The sequence below is a fragment of the Entelurus aequoreus genome, linkage group LG08 (genome assembly GCF_033978785.1).
Source record: "Entelurus aequoreus isolate RoL-2023_Sb linkage group LG08, RoL_Eaeq_v1.1, whole genome shotgun sequence".
NCBI classification, from domain to species: domain Eukaryota; kingdom Metazoa; phylum Chordata; class Actinopteri; order Syngnathiformes; family Syngnathidae; genus Entelurus; species Entelurus aequoreus.
Genome location: NC_084738.1, coordinates 31,778,082 through 31,801,037, shown reverse-complemented (window position 1 = coordinate 31,801,037; position 22,956 = coordinate 31,778,082). Strand labels below are relative to the sequence as shown.

The 22,956-nt window shown below is 39.0% G+C and overlaps 1 protein-coding gene across 7 annotated transcripts in view; it reads right to left on the bottom strand.

Annotated features, from left to right (window-relative positions):
- cacna1g (calcium channel, voltage-dependent, T type, alpha 1G subunit) overlaps positions 1-22,956 on the bottom strand; it is a 321,489-nt gene that overhangs the window by 182,540 nt on the left and 115,993 nt on the right. The gene's annotated exons all lie outside the window — the stretch shown is intronic.

Genomic DNA, 22,956 nt, shown 5'->3' with positions numbered 1-22,956 from the left:
TTCCATCAAAGAAAACAAATAAAAAAGTGTAATATTATGCTTTTATATATTTATTTGAAATGTTCTTTGGTTATCCCTTGCACATGCTTAATGTTGATTTCGTGTATTATTTCCTTATGGTATTTTTGTTTCAATTTCTTAAATACTGTTTGAGAAGTATAGAAGCAAAAATGTTTAGAGACATGTTTATTTGTATGTTTTGATTGTTCGAATTGTATGCATCATATTGTTGTTGAAATAAAGAGATGTTTTTGGTTAGCTTGTTACGACATCATTTCTGGGGTTCACACAACCCACCTTTGTGTACGTCTCTTCCAACGGTTTCAAAGCAATGTGCACATTTAAAGTGACTGTTCTATCAAAATGATTAGCTCCATCATTAAAGTACATATTGCTACCACTGCCACACACAGGAAAATCTGTAGAAGAGAATTGCAAGGTCCCACTTGCTTATGCAGAAACAAATATTGGGGATGACTGACAATCAGTTTGTTCTTGTAATTCTACTGTCAAATAAATGTGCTTTGGTGCTGAGAGCGATGCACAGAGTGAGACCTCTTTTATCCAGTTGGAAAGCCAGAGATCAAGACGTAGCAATTTAGCAATAACAGCAAAAACTGAGTTTATTTTCATTTATTGTTAAATATATTGACTTATTGACTGTCAGCCCAGGCCCACAATTGTATAAAAAAATTGAATGCCGCTTGTCAACAACTTTAATACTTTTTAATGCCATTTGAGGCTTTAATTTTCGCAAAATCTTTTTATTGACTTTAAATGCCTTTTAATGACCCGTGGAAAACCTGTAAATGTACTCAAAGTTTTAGTTTCAGTTAAACTGTAGATTCAATTAAAGGTAGATTCCTGTTCTGTGTCACCTTTTTGAGACCACTTGTCTAACAAATATCTTTATCTTAATTGGATAATGTTATTCATCTCATTATGTGAATCACAACCTATAAATGTGTTTGTGTCACAAATTGTGCACATGAAGTAAACAAACAAACAAACAAACAAACAAACTTGTAACATATTGCTGTTAAATGAAAAAGCGATAGGATAATGTCAGCTTTTTCCTAATCCTCTTTGGATATGTAATGAAAAAATGGAAATATGTGTTGTAACTGCTTTCATACAAATACATTAAAACTATAACCATAAACCATTACTGTTACGTTATGACGGTCTGGAACCCCAATATGAGGAGATGGCAGGCGTAGCGCAGGTAAACATATATTTAATGTCAAAAACACAAAGTAATAGTGCAGCAGGGAAGTGCACATGAAACAAATGCAAGCACAATCACAAGCAATGATCAAGCCTTGACTCAGAAGTGAGGCTGGCATACGAACCCTTCTAATTAGGGATCAGAGGCAGATGAGTACAATCAGCGCTCAGTGGCAGAACAGCTAGTGGAAACTAAAAGTAAGAGCGCTGGACAGGAACATAGGAAAAAACAATACATACAGTCAGACCTGAAAGGTCAGGTGATGACACATAGCCATGACTTGCTGCCAGGCAGAGTTCAAATAACAATTCTGTATAGGCCAATGAAAAAGTGGTAAAGGGCTCCAATATCTCCACAACGCAAGTCGCACAGTGGCAAATCATCACATTTGGAAATGCATTATAATGGGATACCTTGGCTACTCTTGACATAGATTTACAACCGACTTGCCGGAGATTTCAACTGGTAGTGAGATTGACTGTATGCAATGAGCTGCAGTCACAATTACAAATAGTTGTACAGTAGTATTAACATTCATTCATTCATTCATTATTTTCGACATATTAGTCAATCAGATGAATGTAAAGATTTGGAAAGTACAGTCAGGGACAACACACTTCAGTGCCATAGATAGTTACATTTGCTTATTTTAACTTAGACCATTTCCAGTTGTGTTGCTTTGGCCCTGCACAATTGTGCTCTTGCTTTTGCATTACCATCACAAGAAGGGCACTTCCCCCTGCTAACATGTCCCTAATGCAGTCACCACTAAGGCCATGTCTATACTCTTTTTTTTTTCATTCATTCATTTTCATTTATTTATTTATTTCAGGCAATGACAAAGACGTACAAGTTGACAAAACATAATAATATAAATTAATATAGTGCATTATTGTCCAGTTTTGCCTGAAAGGGAGTGGGAAGAAGATAATTTATTTAATCCCACCCCCAGTTCTCCATTCAGTGATTATTCACATGAGTTTCACTCTCACTTTGTTCAAGGATTATAATACAGATGTTGTATCATAGTGGCATTACCACAGGTAACAATAATTATTACACTGCAACAATCATTTGTATCAACAATGTAGGAATAATGAATATACCAACAATGGTAATAGACATCATAGCAATAATGGTAACAGACAACATAGCAATAATAGTAAGGAAACATTGAGCACATGTTAACACTTTGAGACAGAGTATAGCAGCAGGTGAAATTAAAGACCCTCATCTCTATATTTTAACCAGACCCCATGTTTGTATAATAGTTTAAATCGATTAATAGTTTGGCGTTGCTTGTGTTGTGAGTCCAGTTTGTTCCATTGTTTTACTCCGCATACAGACACACAAAAACGTTTACGAGTGGTTTGAGCTCTCGGCAATAAGAAATATCCAAAGCCTCTCAAGTTATGAGCTTGCACTCGTCTTATAAAAAAATTTTGTAGATTAGGTGGCAATAATTTGTTGAAAGCTTTATATAAGATTATTAATGTATTATATTTAACAAGGTAATCAAATTTGAGCAACTTTGATTGCATAAACAGATTATGAGTATGTTCTAAATAACCAACGTTGTGAATGATCCGTACTGCTCTTTTCTGTAATATGATCAGAGGATGAATTGTGTTTTGGTAAGTATTCCCCCATACGTCAACACAGTATGTAAGGTATGGCAGTACCAAGGTGCAGTATAGAGTACGGAGTGCATTTTCATTGAGGTATAGTTTTGCTTTGTTTATAATTGAGAGGCTTTTGGAGATTTTTGTTTTAATGTGTCTGACATGAGCTTTCCATGATAGTTTACTATCAATTATTACTCCCAAAAAAGTATTCTCATTTACGATTTCAATTTGGGTACCATCAATACTTATTTTCTGTTCGGACGTTATGTTGCGATTTCCAAACATTACTATCTTAGTTTTATTTATATTCAAAGATAATTTATTTGTGTCCATCCATTTTTTTTACTATGTTTAGTTCTGTGTTTACTGTATTTATGAGCTCTTTATAGTCATCACTACTGTAGAATAAATTTGTGTCGTCTGCAAAAAGTATACATTTCAGTATTTTGGATGTATTAAACATATCATTAATATATACATTAAACAGTTTTGGCCCCAACACGGACCCTTGGGGGACACCACAAGCAATGCCAAGAGTATCAGATACAAATTTACCCATTTTAACAAACTGTACCCTCCCTGTTAAATAACTTTTTAACCAGTCACCAGCCAGCCCCCTAATTCCATATCTTCCCATTTTATCTAGTAGAATTGAATGATTAATGGTATCAAATGCTTTCTTTAGGTCAATAAAAATACCAACTGCATATCTTTTATGCTCCAGTGCATTAGTAATTTCCTCAATAGCTTCAGTTATTGCCATTGAAGTTGTTCTTTTGGACCTAAAGCCATACTGACCGTCATTGATTATATGATGCTTCTCAAGAAAAGATTCAAGTCGAGAGTTAAATAGTTTCTCTAAGATTTTTGAGAACTGAGGCAAAAGAGAGATTGGTCTGTAATTGGTGAAAGCGTGTTTGCTGTCACTTTTGAAGAGCGGAGTTACTTTAGCGATTTTCATTTGACTTGGAAAGCAGCCAGTCTGGAATGATAAATTACATATATAAGTTAATGGTTTTACAATATTCAGGATAACCTTTTGAACCAATATCATGTTTATATCATGGCAGTCAGTGGAGCACTTACTTTTACACTTCCGCACAATGTTTGTCACTTCCTGCTCATTTGTAGCTGAGAGGAAGAATGACGAATAATTGTGTTCAATAGTTGATTTTGTAACTCCATTGTCTGGGATATCAACAGCCAATTTAGGACCAACATTTACAAAAAAACTATTGAACTTGTTTACTACATTACTCATATTATAATCTTCACCGTTTTCATCAATAAAGTAATCAGGATATGTCAACTTGGAATATCCTTGTTTTATTAGACGATTCAAAACATCCCAAGTTCCTTTTATATTATTTTTGTTTTCATATAGTTTTTTTTGATAATATAACCGTTTGCTTGTTCTTATAATATCAGTTAATTTATTTGTGTACTTCTTGTACCGTTGTTCGACTTCTTTTGTTTTTATTTTGATGAAATGTTTGTAGAGATTGTTTTTGTTTTTACAGGCATTAATTATCCCTTTTGTGATCCAAGGGCTATTTTTATTTTTTCCTTTTATAAAATATTCTTTTACGGGGCAATGTTTATTATGCAGGGAAGTAAAGATGTCTAAAAAATTACAATAAGCATTGTCCACATTAGGTTCTTTGTATACTGAAGTCCAATCCTGAACTGCTAAACTATTGTTTAGGGCACAGATTGTTTCCTCAGTTGTTATTCGTTTAGAGATTTTTGCCATAGTGTCTTTGGTTTTCTTGAGATGACAGTCATATAAAGTAAAAACAGATAAATGGTCAGTGATATCACATATAAATAGGCCACTGGTGACTTGATTTCCCATAATGTTTGTAAAAATGTTGTCAATGATTGTGGCACTATGTGTTGTTATTCTGCTTGGTTTGGTTATGGTTGGATATAGAGACAGGCTGTACATTGTGTCAATGAAGTCATCAACATGTTTTTGCTTGGTTGAGTTTAACAAATCAATGTTAAAATCACCACAGATAAATATGTTTTTTTGGTTCACAGAGGAAAATAGTTTACCCATCCACTCATTGAAAGTTTCTATGCTTGAACCAGGTGCCCGGTATACACAGCTCATGAAGATATTTGTCTTTTTGTCATTTAGGATTTCCACTGTTAAACATTCAAATAATCCATCGACTGCTATGGTCATCTTTGTTAAAACTTTAAATGTAACAGATTTATGAATGTACAATGCGACCCCTCCTCCTATTTTATTTATTCTGTTTATGTATGTTAATTCATAGTCATTCAGACTAAAATCAATACCTTTATCACTGTTGAACCAGGTTTCAGTGATTGCAACAATGGTAAATGGATGACTAAATTATTTCAAGTAATCCTTGATAGCCTCAAAGTTAGTGTACATGCTTCGACTATTGAAATGTATTATAGATAGACTATCTTCTGATTTTACACTGTTTTTATATTGTTCGCGGGTAAAATAATTACAGTTTTTAACAATCGCAGAGAAAAAATTATTATCAGGGTCTATGTCCATATCAGTCTCTGTTGTGGTGTGCTCTTGATACTCACACATGTCCAGTTCTTTTTGTTGATGTTGGAGGATCTTCTGTAACATGTCCATATTAATACTTGGTGTGGTCTGTGTTCTTGGTGTGGGTAGCATTGAGATGATGTAAAAGTCACAAGCTACATTGATACCAAGTACTGCATCAATGTCAATACTTATCAAGATCTTCTATTTTCCTTATCACCAAGACTTTTGCTTCCTCCGGCGTCCCATTTAGTTTGATGAAGGTCTTACAGTTCGTTACCCAGGTTTTGTTGAATCTTGCTTTGCCTTTTAAGTTGTCGTGCGACCCTTGCGATGTCAGCATTTTTCTTGGTCAAGTGTTCATTGATGAAAACATCTGTTCCTTTGAGTTTGCGTCCTTGCCTTAATAGTGCGATCTTCTTCTTTCTGTTTGCGAATCTCATGATGACAGCGGGTGGTCTCTGGTTCCTCATGGGCAGTGGGTGACAAGCCTCGATGTGCTCCAGGTCCATCTATATTCCCCTGCTTTGGAGATAGGAGGCCACCTGCTGCTCCACCGACTGTGCCTCCTGCACGCTGGGCTCCCCGCTGTCCGCGGCCACCGCACGCGCGTAGTTGCGTGGCTTGATTTTGATGCCGGTGATGACCACATCATTCATGCGGGAATATTGCTCCAGCTCGTCCACTCGCTGCTCCAGGTCCACAATGCGCCGATCTTTTTCCACGTTCTGGAGGCGTAATTGTTTCACCTCCTCCAGTAGACCCAAAAGCTGCTCCTGGTGCTCCCTCACCGCAGTCACGTCACCGCACAGGGAAAGGAGTGTGAGCCTCATCTCCTCGAACTCCTCCGATGTGGGGCTTTTCCTCGGTGCAGGCATCACGGTCTATCTGCCGACGCATCCAGCAACAGAAGGAAAAATCCACCTCCGTATCTCAGGCCGGTAATGCTAGCCGGCTCCGGTGTGCTAGCTCGCAGCACCGATCGACACAAGCTACAAAGTGTCACGGCACAGTGACACAGCGAAGCCAAAAAAGCACAAAAGTACAAAAAAGTACAACAAGTTGTACTAGCTTTGCACAAGGCGATTGCCAAACTCAACAGCCCCACTTCGAAAACAGCCAAACGCGAGCGAACTCCAAACCGGAAGTGACTAAGTCGTTTAACCCCTCAAACAAATAATTATTTAGCCTAAGCCCCGTTTCAGCCACACTAAACCAACGTTTAAAGGCCTACTGAAACCCACTACTACCGACCACGCAGTCTGATAGTTTATACATCAATGATGAAATCTTAACATTGCAACACATGCCAATACGGCCGGGTTAACTTATAAAGTGCAATTTTAAATTTTCCGCTAAACTTCCGGTTGAAAACGCATTTGGATGATGACGTATGCGCGTGACGTAGCCAGTGAAAAAGAAGTATCCGTCCCCCATTGAAGCCAATACAAAATAGCTCTGTTTTCATCAAATTATTCCACAGTATTCTGGACATCTGTGTTGGTGAATCTGTTGCAATTTGTTCATTGCATTATGGAGAAAGAAGCTGAGCAAGCAAATAAGAAAGTTGTCGGTGCGAAGCGGAGTATTTTGCGAGGGAAGTCAGCAACACAACACATGTTTACATTCCCGAAAGATGCAATCGAGGTCGAAGAACTCGGACAACAGAGACTCTTACCAGGAGGACTTTGACTTCGATACACAGACGCCTGTAGAGAACTGGGACAACACAGACTCTTACCAGGATTATTTTGATTTGGATACACAGACGTGGTACCGTGAGTACGCAGCTGCGCTTCCAAACATTTGATCGCTTGCCCGTACGTGCGTGTCACGTACGTAACTTTGGGTAAATATATAAGCTTTATGAACCTTGGGTTAGGTGAACGGTCTTTTGGGCTGAGTGATTGTGTGTGTTGTGCAGGTGTTTGAATTGTATTGGCGGGTTATATGGACGGGAGCTAGGAGCTAGGAGCTAGGAGCTAGCATAACAAACACCTAGGTGTTTGTTATGCGGGATTAATTTGTGGCATATTAAATATAAGCCTGGTTGTGTTGTGGCTAATAGAGTATATATATGTCTTGTGTTTATTTACTGTTGTAGTCGAGGGGCGGCATAGCTCAGTTGGTAGAGTGGCCGTGCCATCAACCTGAGGGTTGCAGGTTCGATCCCCACTTCCGCCATCCTAGTCACTGCCGTTGTGTCCTTGGGCAAGACACTTTACCCACCTGCTCCCAGTGCCACCCACACTGGTTTAAATGTAACTTAGATATTGGGTTTTCACAATGTAAAGCGCTTTGAGTCACTAGAGAAAAGCGCTATATAAATATAATTCACTTCACTTCACTTCACTAGTCATTCCCAGCTGAATATCAGGTCCCACCCGCCTCTCACAGCATCTTCCCTATCTGAATCGCTTCCACTCCCCACTAGTCCTTCACTTGCACTTTCCTCATCCACAAATCTTTCATCCTCGCTGAAATTAATGGGGAAATCGTCGCTTTCTCGGTCCGAATCGCTCTCACTTCTGGCCGCCATCACTGTAAACAATAGGGAACTTTGCGGAAATGTTCAACTGACTACGTCACGCTACTTCCGGTAGGGGCAAGGCTTTTTTTTGTCAGATACCAAAAGTTGCGATCTTTATCGTCGTTGTTCTCTACTAAATCATTTCAGCAAAAATATGGCATTATCGCGAAATGATCAAGTATGACACATAGAATAGATCTGCTATCCCCGTTTAAATAAAAACAATTAATTTCAGTAGGCCTTTAAGGTCCCCCTCCTCGGACAAATTTTTACACGGGTAGGTCAGCCGTGTATTTCTTGAATCTCCGGCACTTAGCTTTTGAATGGACTCATTGATCGTTTCCAAAGTGAGTTCGGAGAGGAAGTGACGCCAGAAAGAACACGCCCACACAGGAAAGGATGTCAGAAAGAACACGCCACAGCCAGCTTCATAATAAAGCGGTATCATAACTCGGAGCTAACCGCTGGAAATATGAAGGCGAGTCAACCAGACATGCCCGTGTTTCTCCTTCTTCTACATGTACAGAAATCACACATAAATACCTTAAGAGAAAGCGACTGCAGCTATTAACGGATACAACACTTCTCAGACGGCAAGATAACTTTCCAATGCACGAAAAACTTTGTCTATTTGTCGAAGGAGAGTCAACGAGAATGCAGGCTACCGTGGATATGATAAAAAAGGTAGCGTGTGCTTTGTATTACCTGACCGTCGAGGTAAAACTAACTACGGAAAACGGCGAATGCTTTTGGACTGGCAAAGCAGACTGTATCAGTTATTGTCCGCCATGTATGTCGCGGACTCAATGTCTAGGTCCAGAGTTTATAAAGTCACCAAAAACGAATGGCCAATGAAGGTGAAGTCAAAAGAGTGAAGAGTGTCCTGACTAGATATCTAGATCCCTAGCTTGATTGATGTAAAATGGTCTTTATCACATTGTTTACGTGTCTACTAAAGATATGAGTATATTATGATGGCTCAGGTGTGATTAACTACAATAGGACCCCACAGCACACTAGATTCCAGTTAATTGAAATACCACAACACTGGATATGGTTCAGATAAGTTAAATTTAAGAACTTGCACACAAAGTAACACTGGTCGCGTACTAGGTCGCGGACAGAGGGGAGGGGGTTATAAACGGTGGCATTTTTGTGTGTGGACACGGATAAGGTCAGGTGTGATTTACCCTGGATAATAAAAGGGGCCTAAGTCGTATCCTGAATTTGCACGTAATGTGCAGTCGCGATCAAAAGTTTACATACACTTGTAAAGAACATAATGTCATGGCTGTCTTGAGCTTCCAATAATTTCTACAACTCTTATTTTTTTGTGATAGAGTGATTGGAGCACATACTTGTTGGTCACAAAAAACATTTGTGAAGTTTGGTTCTTTTATGAATTTATGATGGGTTTACTGAAAATGTGACCAAATCTGCTGGGTCAAAAGTATACATACAGCAATGTTAATATTTGGTTACATGTCCCTTGGCAAGTTTCACTGTAATAAGGCGCTTTTGGTGGCCATCCACAAGCTTCTAGCAAGCTTCTGGTTGAATTTTTGACCACTCCTCTTGACAAAATTGGTGCAGTTCAGCTAAATGTGTTGGTTTTCTGACATGGACTAGTTTCTTCAGCATTGTCCACACATTTTTACTCAGGACTTTGGGAAGGCCATTCTAAAACCTTAATTCTAGGTTGATTTAGCCATTCCTTTACCACTTTTGACGTGTGTTTGGGGTCATTGTCCTGTTGGAAAACCCAACTGACCAATATGACCACAGAACTTTCCTCCAGAAGGTCTTATCTTTGTCCATGTGATGTCAGATAAAAAAAAACACAATTGAGCTGTTTGGCCACAATACCCAGCAATATATTTGGAGGAGAAAAGGTGAGGCCTTTAATCCCAAGAACACCAAGCCTACCGTCAAGCATGTTGGTGATAGTATTATGCTCTGGGCCTGTTTTGCTGCCAATGGATCTGGTGCTTTAAATGGGACAATGAAAAAGGAGGATTACCTCCATATTCTTCAGGACAACCTAAAATCCTCAGCCCGGAGGTTGGGTCTTGGGCGCAGTTGGGTGTTGCAACAGGACAATGACCCCAAACACACGTCAATAGTGGTAAAGGAATGGCTAAATCAACCTAGAATTAAGGTTTTGGAATGGCCTTCCCAAAGTCCTAACTTAAACGTGTGCACAATGCTGAAGAAACAAGTCCATGTCTGTAAACCAACACATTTAGCTGAACTGATAAGGTAGCGACTTGTCCAGGGTGTACCCCGCCTTCCGCCCGAATGCAGCTGATATAGGCTCTAGCGACCCCCCGCGACCCCGAAAGGGACAAGCGGTAGAAAATGGATGGAAGGAATGTACCAATTTTGTCAAGAGGATTGGTCAAAAATTCAACCAGAAGCTTGTGGATGGCTACCAAAAGCGCCTTATTGCAGTGAAACTTGCCAAGGGACATGTAACCAAATATTAACATTGCTGTATGTATACTTTTGACCCAGCAGATTTGGTCCCATTTTCAGTAAACCCATCATAAATTCATAAAAGAACCAAACTTCATGAATGTTTTTATGACCAACAAGTATGTGCTCCAATCACTCTATCACAAAAAAATAAGAGTTGTAGAAAGTATTGGAAACTCAAGACAGCCATGACATTATGTTATTTACCAGTGTATGTAAACTTTTGATCGCTACTGTACATTAAATATTTTGATGTGGAAGTAGTCTGCTGTGTCACTGCTGCAAATACCAAGGACATAAATAACAATTGAACTATACAAGTGTGTCTTTTTCATGCTCAGGATAGCACTCACTCAACCTTGTATTCACAGCAGGACAGACATGTGGGCCAATCACAAAGCTGCAGCAAAATGTGTCAGGGACGTCTGCTTGGTGCTAATCGGAGAATTGAGCTGCCGCTCACATCGGGATCAAACAACTGGCACATACTCTATGTGTTTTATAGGATTACAAAAAAAAAAAAAGCCAGCAAGAACGAGCAGACAGAAAAGAGAAAGAGCCAAACGATAAAAGGCGAGGCACGTCCAAACACAACAAAATATGTAAATCAGACCTCTATTGCCAGTTTTGGCTATTATGGCAGAGGAGAAAAGAGCTGAATGCTGTCTGTGGACTGGGGAACATCCTAGACAAGCTCCACAAAGCCTTTCATACCCATCCAATAAACAGTTTACACAACTCAAACATGGTGTCATTTGCACACATTGCCCAGGATGGAAGGTGTTGAAAAGATGATTTACTGCATGTTATCGGCTTGTTCCCCAACCAGCTACATACAGTAAGGGCCTGATCTACTAAAGGTTTGCGTGTACTAAAACACGTGCAAACTTGATAGCACACGCAAAGGTGATATAAGTTTGTGCACAGAGGATTGCAGCTCTTAAGTGAGGAAGATAAGGAGTGCAGTCGATTTAGCGTGTCTGCCTTCATGTATGTGCAGAATATATGCTGATAAAACACCCACAATACTAATCATGTGATTTATCGAGGATTATTTACTGCTCTGTGAGAGCTACTTGGCATCCTTATTTAGTACATCTGAAAAGTATGTTTAAACTGACACAGTTACGGTGAGAAAGGAGGATATCGCACAGCACAGACAGACAATGGATGGAGAATCCTCAGTCCTACATTTTTGTGTCAACATACATTATTTGGACTGTCAGAAAATAATAGACATTGTTTATTCAGCAATATCACTTGATAATTGTATAGATGCTAGATGATTTAAAGGCCTACTGCAAGTGATGTAGTAGTAGTTGTATAGAACAACGACGATAAAGTTCGCAACTTTTGGTCGCTGATAAAAAAAAGCCTTGCCTATACCGGACGTAGCGTGACGTCACAGGAGGAAGGATTCCTGACAATTCCCCGTTGTTTACAATGGGGCGAGAGAGATTCGGACCGAGAAAGCGACGATTACCCCATTAATTTGAGCGAGGATGAAAGATTTGTGGATGAGGTACGTTAGAGTGAAGGACTAGAGAGGCAGTGCAGGGTGTATCTTTTTTCGCTCTGACCGTAACTTAGGTACAAGGTCTCATTGGATTCCACACACTCTCCTTTTTGTATTGTGGATCACGGATTTGTATTTTAAACCACCTCGGATACTTTATCCTCTTGAAAATGAGAGTCGAGAACGCAAAATGGACATTCACAGTGACTTTTATCTCCACGACAATACATCGGCAAAGCTCTTTAGCTACTGAGCTAACGTGATAGCATCTGGCTCAAATGCAGATAGAAACAAAATAAATAAATCCCTGACTGGAAGGATAGACAGAAGATCAACAATACTATTAAACCACGGACATGTAACTACACGGTTAATAATTCTCAGCCTGGCAAAGCTTAACAATGCTGTTGCTAACGACGCTGAAGCTAACTTAGCAACTTAGCAACCGGACCTCACAGAGCTATGATAAAAACATTAGCGCTCCACCTACACCAGCCAGCCCTCATCTGCTCATCAACACCCGTGCTCACCTGCGTTCCAGCGATAGACGGCACGACAAAGGACTTCACCCAATCACAGATGTCTGCTATCCAAGTAAGTCCTCTTTGTTGTGTTGCTACAGCCAGCCGCTAATACACCGATCCCACCTACAACTTTCTTCTTTGCAATCTCCATTGTTCATTAAACAAATTGCAAAAGATTCACCAACACAGATGTCCAGAATACTGTGGAATTCTTCAATGAAAACAGAGCAGTTTGTATGGTGACACATTGGGTACGAATACTTCCGTTGCCGTCGTGACGTCACGCGCATACGTCATCATACATAGACGTTTCCAACCGGAAGTTTAGCGGGAAATTTAAAATTGCACTTTATAAGTTAACCCGGCCGTATTGGCATGTGTTGCAATGTTAAGATTTCATCATTGATATATAAACTATCAGACTGCATGGTCAGTAGTAGTGGGTTTCAGTAGGCCTTTAAGGGGCTGATTAAGAAAATAAATAAATAAAAAATTAGATATCTTGCTTTTAGTGTGCACTATGGACTTTGGAGACCGCCACCAGCCATCATTTCGAGTGACTTTCACCACAACACAACATCTCAGATGATATAACGATATCAGCGGCTCACCGTGGTTTGTTGTCGGCACTAAGGAAGGAGGCGAAAATGCGAGCGGACGAAAGCAAGGAAGGAAGCCCGGCTGACGTACAGGTTGGAACAATAGGCTGGCTAAAGTTAAACTTGAGGCTATAAACTACGCTTTGAGCTTCATCACAAATGTAATAACAGATTATATAACTTACTCGTCCATTGCCAAATACAGTAGGCACTGATCCAATTAAAAGTAGTTTTATTAAAATAATTATTTTATTTGCCGGAGGACAGTGACAATGTTGTCTTACATTAGAAGGCAAAGCTAGTTACACAACAATTTCAAGCTAACATTGCTAACGTATCGTTGTCACATTTCTAATCTACTGTTAATACCTACCGTTTCATTGTCTCCTCCATTGCACTTTGTCTTTTGGACTACGAAGGCAGGAACATTTAATAAAATGGCGTACTCACGCAAAGACCATCGGGTAAGCTTTTACCATATGTAAAGATTACCGCAGACATCACAGGTCTGAAAAACGTCACAGGATAGACAAATTCCAAACGGACCGTTTGAAGGAAGAAGAAAGAAAGGCAAGATTGTTTAATGCATATCTCTGCAATTCCTGCGTGGTTTGACTTCACATTTTCAGGACTTATGCAACATTTGTAAATAATGTTTTGCTGCATATTTCAAAACATAAACAAAAAACCCCAAGTAGCAGCATGATAACATAAATGTGCAGTAAATTAGTGTGTCCATGGCCACAGTCGCATAGTACACGCATAAACCTGATCTAAATAAGGCGGTCTGCACCAGTTGTAAACCCAGTTGTACACGTAATGTTATAGTTTGCACGCACTGTTTAGTCTAGGCTTTTTTTATCTTTAGTATATGAGGCTCCTAGTGTACAGTACTGTATATGTATTCCCACGTAATGCAATGTAATGGAATCACAGAGTAGTGTAGTCTGTTCTGGTGGTCTGCCGTTGCCAACACAGTATGGACACAGACAAATAATATGAAGATTAACATAATTTCATCAAAAACATTTTCATGATGACACAAGTCTGTCAATGTATTCTCCTGTAACACCACAAGTAGCTTATTCATACAATTCTAAGGTAAACATGGCACTTAAATGCACTTAAAACAGCCCACTATCAAAGTTTGCAAAAGTTTAGTGTGAGTGCTTGACCAAGCAAAAGTTTGCAATGACAAGACATTGCAGAGTATTTAGTCATCACTCCCTTAAGACGTGAATGCAAAAATGGCGCCCGGGGCACAAAAAGAGACTGACATTACTAAGGCCTAATATTGCACCATCACTTTTAGTCCTTCAGAAACAACCCCATTTGTTCATTTGAACGCTTTTCACAATTAAATACATCACCTGAATTGAGAAAAGAATGGTTAGGTGTCCATCATTTTTTTAATACTTTTGTTTATAAACCCACATACCAGGAGTATCAAACTCAAGGCCCAAAGGCTAGATCTGGCTCGCCCAATCATTTATTGTGTCCCACAAAAAACAGTAAATAATATGTGTCAAAGTATTTCAGGGCTTCCCCTTAATATAACTGATGGTGGTGCACAGCCACAATAAAATCATAACTGCCACACTTGAAAAAAAGTGTTTTTACGTGAAAACAAATACAAGTACTGTAATGTATCGTAGTCTCCAGAAGAAGTCAAAAGTCTGACGCTATTTTTAACTTCTATTCTCAATTCTATGCTGACAACTGGCCCAATTCCAACAGGTTTTACCTCCCGTGCAAACACTTTCGCCTCCGTGCTTTCTCGATTGTCTGGAGCATAGTCAGCATGTCTGCGATGTGGACGTAACCTAAATACTTTTGTATATCCCAGATATACCCGTGGACAGCGATCTACAAAATGTGCAAATGTTAAAAGGACAGTGGCGGTTTTTAAGGAGAGAAAGTCCAACTGGAGCAGCAGCGCGAAGCAAGTGTGACGTCATGCTCTCAGCAGCTGGCTTTTCATTGGAGACATTGAAGGACAGAAGTAGAGTCTCTAAAAACCAGGATATTCTATAATCACACCAGAAAAGAATGCTTCGTTGCCAGTTGTTTTCAATAAAGAAAAACTCACCAAAAGTCTCTAGACACTTAAACATTTCTCAACAAAGTACACTGTACAATGGGCAGGAACAATTGAAAATATATTTTAAAAAGATTATATAACAAAAATATGTTAATACTAATGAATAAAAACACAGATTTGTTTTTTTAATGTATGTATATGTTTTTTGAGCCTTTTTAAAGAAAACCATGTCAGCATAAAACATTATGCAAATTATGCCGACCACGCCCCCACCGCCACAGGTATCTTGGCAATCTAGGGAAAACCCTTTACTTTGTCTTTTCTCACTAATTATGTTGGTTATGTCTATTTTGACCAAAAAAAATACATTTGCTGCAGCAAAATGTGTCAGGGACTTCCGCCCGAATGCAGCTGGGGTAGGCTCCAGCCACAACCGCAACCCCGAGAGGGACTCGTGGTGGAAATGGATGGATGGAATGACAAATACAATCGTAAATCTTTTGAACTTCAATATTATTTAATAATGCCAAAAAGAAAAATTGTTAATACCATACATTCCAAACATTTTTTTGTTAAAATAAAAATGTATACCTACAACACATTTTACAGTAAAACAACGGGCAGCTTCGTAGCCATAAATTTACCTTATGAAACACAGTTTTCTATATAAAGTAATAAACTGTAAAAACAACAATCAGATATTTCACGCTAAAAAAATTGGCAGATCAGTCGCCCAAATTTTACTGTAAAAATATAGTGGAACGTTTGTCCATTCACAGTAATATACTGTATGATTATATTACCATTCCAACCCGATAATAGAACGATAGCAACAATAATAAAATGTCTGCATCGCGATGCATCGCAGTCAAAAAATGACCCCCACCGAACTGGTAAAAACTGAGAAGAATGGGCTTGACTGACAAACTCATTAGCTGTCCTTGCCTTGCTAAAGTTTAAGTTAATGTTAATTGTATATAAGGATAAGTATTTTTCACATCTAAAGCGATATGTGAGCAATTACCGGTACCCTGGTTACCCTGCTGAGTTTTACACAGCACAGACACTAAGCAGCAGCACATTATTTGCAGATTATAATTATTGATTTGCAAAAAATATTTTTTGGACCAATTAGGTGAAGTTTCATAATTTCCCACGGCACACCAGACAATATCACAGTGGTTGAAAAACACTGCTCTAGAATATACAATGTGAATAACCCTGTCTTAGAAGGTACTTACTAGTGATCAGCGACAACATTAATTCCCTTTGTGGTCTTGTCTTTTGAAAGCAAATGACTTGACAAACCTGATCTTCAACGCTAAGTTGCAAAGTGCCAGGACAGCAAATTTTAAAACAACTGGATATTAAATTCAGGAGGTAATGGCGATGTGTTATGTCAGCTCTTAATAGGACATTTTAGTTTAAGTATGGACATCACTGTAGTATAAATATGCAACATCTTCCAATTCCTTGACAATAGTAAGGCGATGTGGACCCGAGACACAATGATTAGACATACTAAAATATGAGGGAACTGTGCCAGACAAGCTCAGACGGCAAATATGTGGTTTACCACAGCCACAGTTAACGGAACAAGTAGCTGACAACTTGAGTTGTAGCCAGTTATAATTGGATTCGGTGTAAGTGGTAAGAAGACCTTCTGTATGTGTTTCTCTTGACCATTCATGTGTAGGTATGAGTATGGCCTCGTGTGATTGATGTACATAATGTCACAACCACTATGAGGTACATAAACATGTTATATATTATTATATTTCTTCATGGCTTTTCGCTCCTGCCATTGAACCTTTTTTTTGTGCAAACCAAACAATATCTGTTTCATCCCACCTTTTTCTCACTGTCTGTCTTTTAAATCCCTGTGAAGTTCACAGACACATTTATCTGATTTATCTGACTGCTTTATTTAATCCATTCAGATCAGGGCGGCGGTCATAAATACTTCATAAGGACACGAGTTCAAAGGGTAATCAAGTACAGGCAGACTGAGATGTCTGCATTCTTTTATATTCATGTTCTCAACTAAAGCATGAATATTTAATGATGTGCCCCCCAAAGTTACCATGTGGATCATCAACAGGCCACATACAACCCTACTGAATACATTTGAAACCCACACTCCTATGCAAGCCAAATCTGCTGGGTCAAAAGTATACATACAGCAATGTTAATATTTGGTTACATGTCCCTTGGTAAGTTTCACTGCAATAACGCGCTTTTGGTAGCCATCCACAAGCTTCAGGCAAGCTTCTGGTTGAATGTTTGACCACTCCTCTTGACAAAATTGGTGCAGTTCAGCTAAATGTGTTGGTTTTCTGACATGGACTTGTCTCTTCAGCATCGTCCACACGTCATCGTCAAGACTTTGGGAAGGCCATTCTGAAACCTTCATTCTAGCCTGATTTAGCCATTCCTTTACCACTTTTGACGTGTGTTTTGGGTCATTATCCTGTTGGAACACCCAACTGCGCCCAAGACCCAACCTCCAGGCTGAGGATTTTAGCTTGTCCTGAAGAATTTGGAGGTAATCCTCCTTTTTCATTGTCCCATTTAAAGCACCAGTTCCATTGACAGCAAACAGGCCCCGAGCATAATACTACCACCACCATGCTTGACGGTAGGAATGGTGTTCCTGGAATTAAAGGCCTCACCTTTTCTCCTCCAAACATATTGCTGGGTATTGTGGCCAAACAGCTAAATTTCTGCTGTATGTATACTTTTGACCTAGCACAGGGGTTGGCAACCCGCGGCTCCAGAGCCTGCATGCGGCTCTTTGACCACTCTGATGCGGCTCAGCTGCATACTTGCCGATCCTCCCGATTTTCCCGGGAGACTTCCGGGTTTCAGTGCCTCTCCCAGAAATCTCCCGGGTCAAATATGCTAGGGATTTCACCCCAACAACATTAAAATAAGGGTGTGTCGTGATGGCACAGCATTTAACGCCCTCTACATTCTGTACAAATGGCATGCCAGCCCAGCCACATGTTGTATGCAGCTTCTGCTTACACACGTAAGTGACAGCAAGGCATACTTGCTCAACAGCCATACAGGTCACACTGACGGTGACCGTATAAAACAACTTTAACACTCTTGCTAATATGCGTCACACTGTGAACCCACACCAAACAAGAATGACAAACACATTTCGGGAGAACATCTGCACCGTAACTCAACATAAACACAACAGAACAAATACCCAGAATCCCATGCAGTCACATTTTCAGTAGACCCATAATAAATTCTCAAAAGAACCAAACTTCATGAATGTTTTTTGTGACCAACAAGTATGTGCTCCTATCACTCTATCACAAAAAAATAAGAGTTGTAGAAATTATTGGACACTCAAGACAGCCATGACATTATGTTCTTTACAAGTGTATGTGAACTTTTGATCGTGACTGTACGTGCAACGCTTTAATAGATGGTTAATAGATGGTACGCCAGAACCACAAGTACCATTTTTATGAGCTGACACTTAGACTGCAGAAATCTGGCTCTGAGAATGATCATTATGTTGTTTTATATTTCTCCCCACTGTTTCTGCTTCGCTATTGTTCACTCCTGTATAGTACACACAGCCTCGGACGTCATGCAAGAGAACAAACAATAAAACTGACATATTCTTGCAGTGCCGTGTTTCACGGTCGACATTATACAATCATTTCTTGATTCAATGATGGCCGCTGACGTGTGAGTACTAGCAAGGGAGAGATTAATGGCTACATGTGTTACAAGTGTGTTCGCCGAGACAATGCTCTTGCTTTACTAATTGCCTCACTGAATGGTCGTTTCCTGCCTAAAGAGGCTGTGGGAGCATCAGGAGGTAAAGTGTGTTTGATGAGGTATGGTGTAATCTGGTTAGCGCTAATGTAATACCACCTAATCTGATGTGATATAATCCAAATGGAATGCCGCACTCAGACTGTTAATGATGCAGCACTTGGTGATTCTGTGTCGGTTTAATCAAGTGGGTGTGCTTGCTCAGGAGGAAGTAATTTTAAAGCATGAAATAAAGAGGGATACACTCACCCTGTTGATTATTGGCTGATTGGGCTGGTTGTACAGAAGTTTATAGTTACATACCCAAGTAATACAGGCAAAGGCCGGCTCTAAGTTTTTTTGTGGCCCTAAAAATACATGTACAAACCCCAAAACCTGTGAAGTTGGCACGTTGTGTAAATCGTAAATGAAAAAATAATACAATGATTTGCAAATCCTTTTCAACTTATATTCAATTGAATAGACTGCAAAGACAAGATACTTAACGTTCGAACTGGAAAACATTGTTATTTTTCGCAAATATTAACTCATTTGGAATTTGATACTTGCAACATGTTTCAAAAAAGCTTACACAAGTGGCAAAAAAGACTGAGAAAGTTGAGGAATGCTCATCAAACACTTATTTGGGAAATCCCACAGGCGAGGGCCATGATTGGGTATAAAAGCAGCTTCCCTGAAATGCTCAGTCATTCACAAATGCGTGAGCAAATTGTCGAACAGATTAAGAACAACATTTCTGAACAAGCTATTGCAAGGAATTTAGGGATTTCACCATCTAAGGTCTGTAATATCATCAAAAAGTTCAGAAAATCTGGAGAAATCACTACATGTAACAATGAATGCCCGTAACCTTCGATCCCTTAGGCGGTACTGCATCAAAAAGCGACATCAGTGTGTAAAGGATATCACCACATGGGCTCAGGAACACTTCAGAAAACCACTGTCAGTAACTACAGTTCATCGCTACATTTGTAAGTGCAAGTTACAAAACTCTACTATGCAAAGCGAAAGACATTTATCAACAACACCCAGAAACGCCGCCGGCTTCGTTGGGCCCAAGCTCATCTAAGATGGGCTGATGCAAAGTGTAAAAGTGTTCTGTTGTCTGACGAGTCCATATTTCAAATTGTTTTTGGAAACTGTGGACGTTGTGTCTTCCAGAACAAAGAGGAAAATAACCATGTTCTAGGTGCAAAGTTCAAAAGCCCAATTCAGTTAAACAAAGTTTATCAAGCAAACACCTGCAGAGAACATCCTACTGGAGTGACCGGTCGCCATAATCATGTTCCCCCCTAGTCGTTGTGGCCCTAAAGAACCACCAGCCTAGTAAACAGGCTACTGTAGCATAGACTCTATTTAACCCATAATCCTGACCATTAATGTATACATGAATGTGTGGTCAGTGATCCTGTGCCATCAAAGTCTTGGCTTGTCATCAGTTTGCGGTCCACATAGGCCGCCGTTTGAAAAAAAAAAGTATATTTCACCGTTAGTTACATTTTGTAAACATTCCATTGCACATTGCAAATGATGTGTGCCACAGAAAACACAGTTGTGGCCATATGTATGTGCTTGAATGGCAGCCAGACGGCACCGACAGTAGTAAGATATGTTATTCTGCAATAGATTGAAGCACTAGTGTGTAACACTCATAAAGGAGGGGAAATACATCTATCCATCCAGAGTCTCGAAAAAAGAAGAACTTGTCAAGTGAAGCTCGACTGTGATTTTACATCTCAGTGAATAAGGAAATAACTGCATCCACTCCGTTGATTCTATCATTTGGAATTCAACAGCTTTTAGGGCTGGAAAAACCCTCCATTGAAAACCCAGATTATAGTAGCTGTAGCATCTCACTAAAATGCAAATCAAAAGTATTATATTTTAAATAAGTTCTAAATGCAGATTGTTTCGTGTCTTCAGAAAACTAGTCTTTATTCTTCAAACATTGTCAGATACATATAGTTAGGTTAGTTGGTTGCTCTACTTTATAGATAGGTGTGAATGTATAGTAAGTGTGATTGGTTTGTCTCTATTGGGGATGTAACAACATGCAAATTTCATATCACTGTTATTGTGACCAAAATTATAACAGTTATCATTATTATCACAGTATTGTTGAATGACTTAAAAAAGTACTATACACACGCTGAAATCTTTTGGCAAGTATTTTTTTCAATAACTAAAATTGTTAGAAAACCCACCATTTTGCATGTTTTGAGTTTATTATGCTTCACCGATATTGTTTTGGTTGTAGTATTTTATCTGTTTCAATGGCTAACATTTTACTGTTCTAAATATTGGGTTGTACTATAACACTTTAAGATTGATTTAAATAAAAAGTGTGTTACCTAATCTATTAATATCATTCATTATTTATGGCAGGCGTTTTGGCGTCCTACTCCGCGGTTCTTGAACGCACCGGAAAATCACCTCAGTCTCTTAGTCCTCTGGATATAGAACAATTCAAAAGTGTTCTAAGAGAGCACAGCTTGTAGGTACAATGTGCACAACTGAATAGCTTAGTTGATCAGATAAGTTTGGATTGGAGTATGTCATTTCTTAAAGGAGTTAATTTTCTCTTCTTATCACAATAGCATTCAAGCTAGTGAGCTGGTGCCAGTCAATCCGTGAGTCTAAGTCAGTGGTTCTTAACCTTGTTGGAGGTACCAAACCCCACCAGTTTCATATGCGCTTCACCGAACCCTTCTTTTGTGAAAAATAAAATGTTTTTTTTTTTTCAAATTCAAGACAAAGTTATATGTTTTTGGTAACACTTTAGTATGGGGAACATATTCTAAGTACAAAGACTTAATTTAGAGTTATTTGGTTAGGGTTAGGGTTAGAGGGTTAGGGTTATAATAAGGCCATGCCAAATAAGGCATTAATAAGTACTTAATAATGACTCATTAAGAGCCAATATGTTACTAATTTGCATGTTAATAATCGACTAATTAATGGTGAATATGTTCCCCATACTAAAGTGTTACCATGTTTTTTTTACTGGTGCACAAAATTAACCGTGCATAAACATCACTTTGTTCAAAGAACAAAACCAACACAGTGTATAAACTCACAACAAATTACATGCCTGCAAATCAGTCTGACTTCTGCTGTTGCCGTATCCGTAATGCGCCGATAGGGAGAATCTTTTATTTACACGATGAGTCGGGAGTGTCTTGACCTCCGCCAAACTCCTGAGCCTGACTCACCGAACCCCTAGGGTTCGATCGAACCCAGGTTAAGAACCACTGGTCTAAGTGCAGTTGTTACATAGTTGTCCGATAATTTGAATTTAAAACGGTATTACTAACAATTACCGCGGTTATCGATAATATCATTTATCACCATATCCCTACTTGGCAAAAATGTGTTTGGATATAATCTTGCTCATCTGTGACCTATACAGGAGAACCAAAAAATTAATTAAAGAATGGTAATATTGGAAAATGATAGTACTGAATCAGTATATTTCATTGCTTATACAGTTGTATTTGAACTTAATAGTTCCCTAACGTAAGCATGTTTTGAGATAAGATGTGTCTTTCGGCTCATTGTTATATTTTTAGTTGCAAGCAAAAAATTCAGTTACAAGAATTCCGGCTATTAGTTGGCGTAGCAAACGTCACAGTGAACCCCGCAAGATGCCCCCAAAACATTGGGTCTTAGTCACCGAGCAATTAGGACAGAGCTGAGAAGTAGAAGTGGATGATATTCATTGAAGTAAAAAAATAAATAATCAAAAACATGACCGAGCGTGTTACCAACTTGGCGAAGCAATTTAAGCGTATCACTAGTAGTCCGCATCACACTGAAGCAGAAAGAGTCAGCCAAGTATGTTAAAATAATACCTAAATAGCAGACATTTATTCATGAAAATATGGATAAGTTGCTGATATTGACAAAGAAGTACCTGAAAGAAGATACGTAGTAGTCCATAAAAGTACTTTGGTTGCTAGTAGTACATTATATTGTATTGTTTTTCATACAATCTCAATGTTAGTTTTCTTTTTGAAAAGCATGGTGCATGTTGAAAATATTTCTAAATACTTTGAGTGGTCTTAGCACAAATTAGATTGAT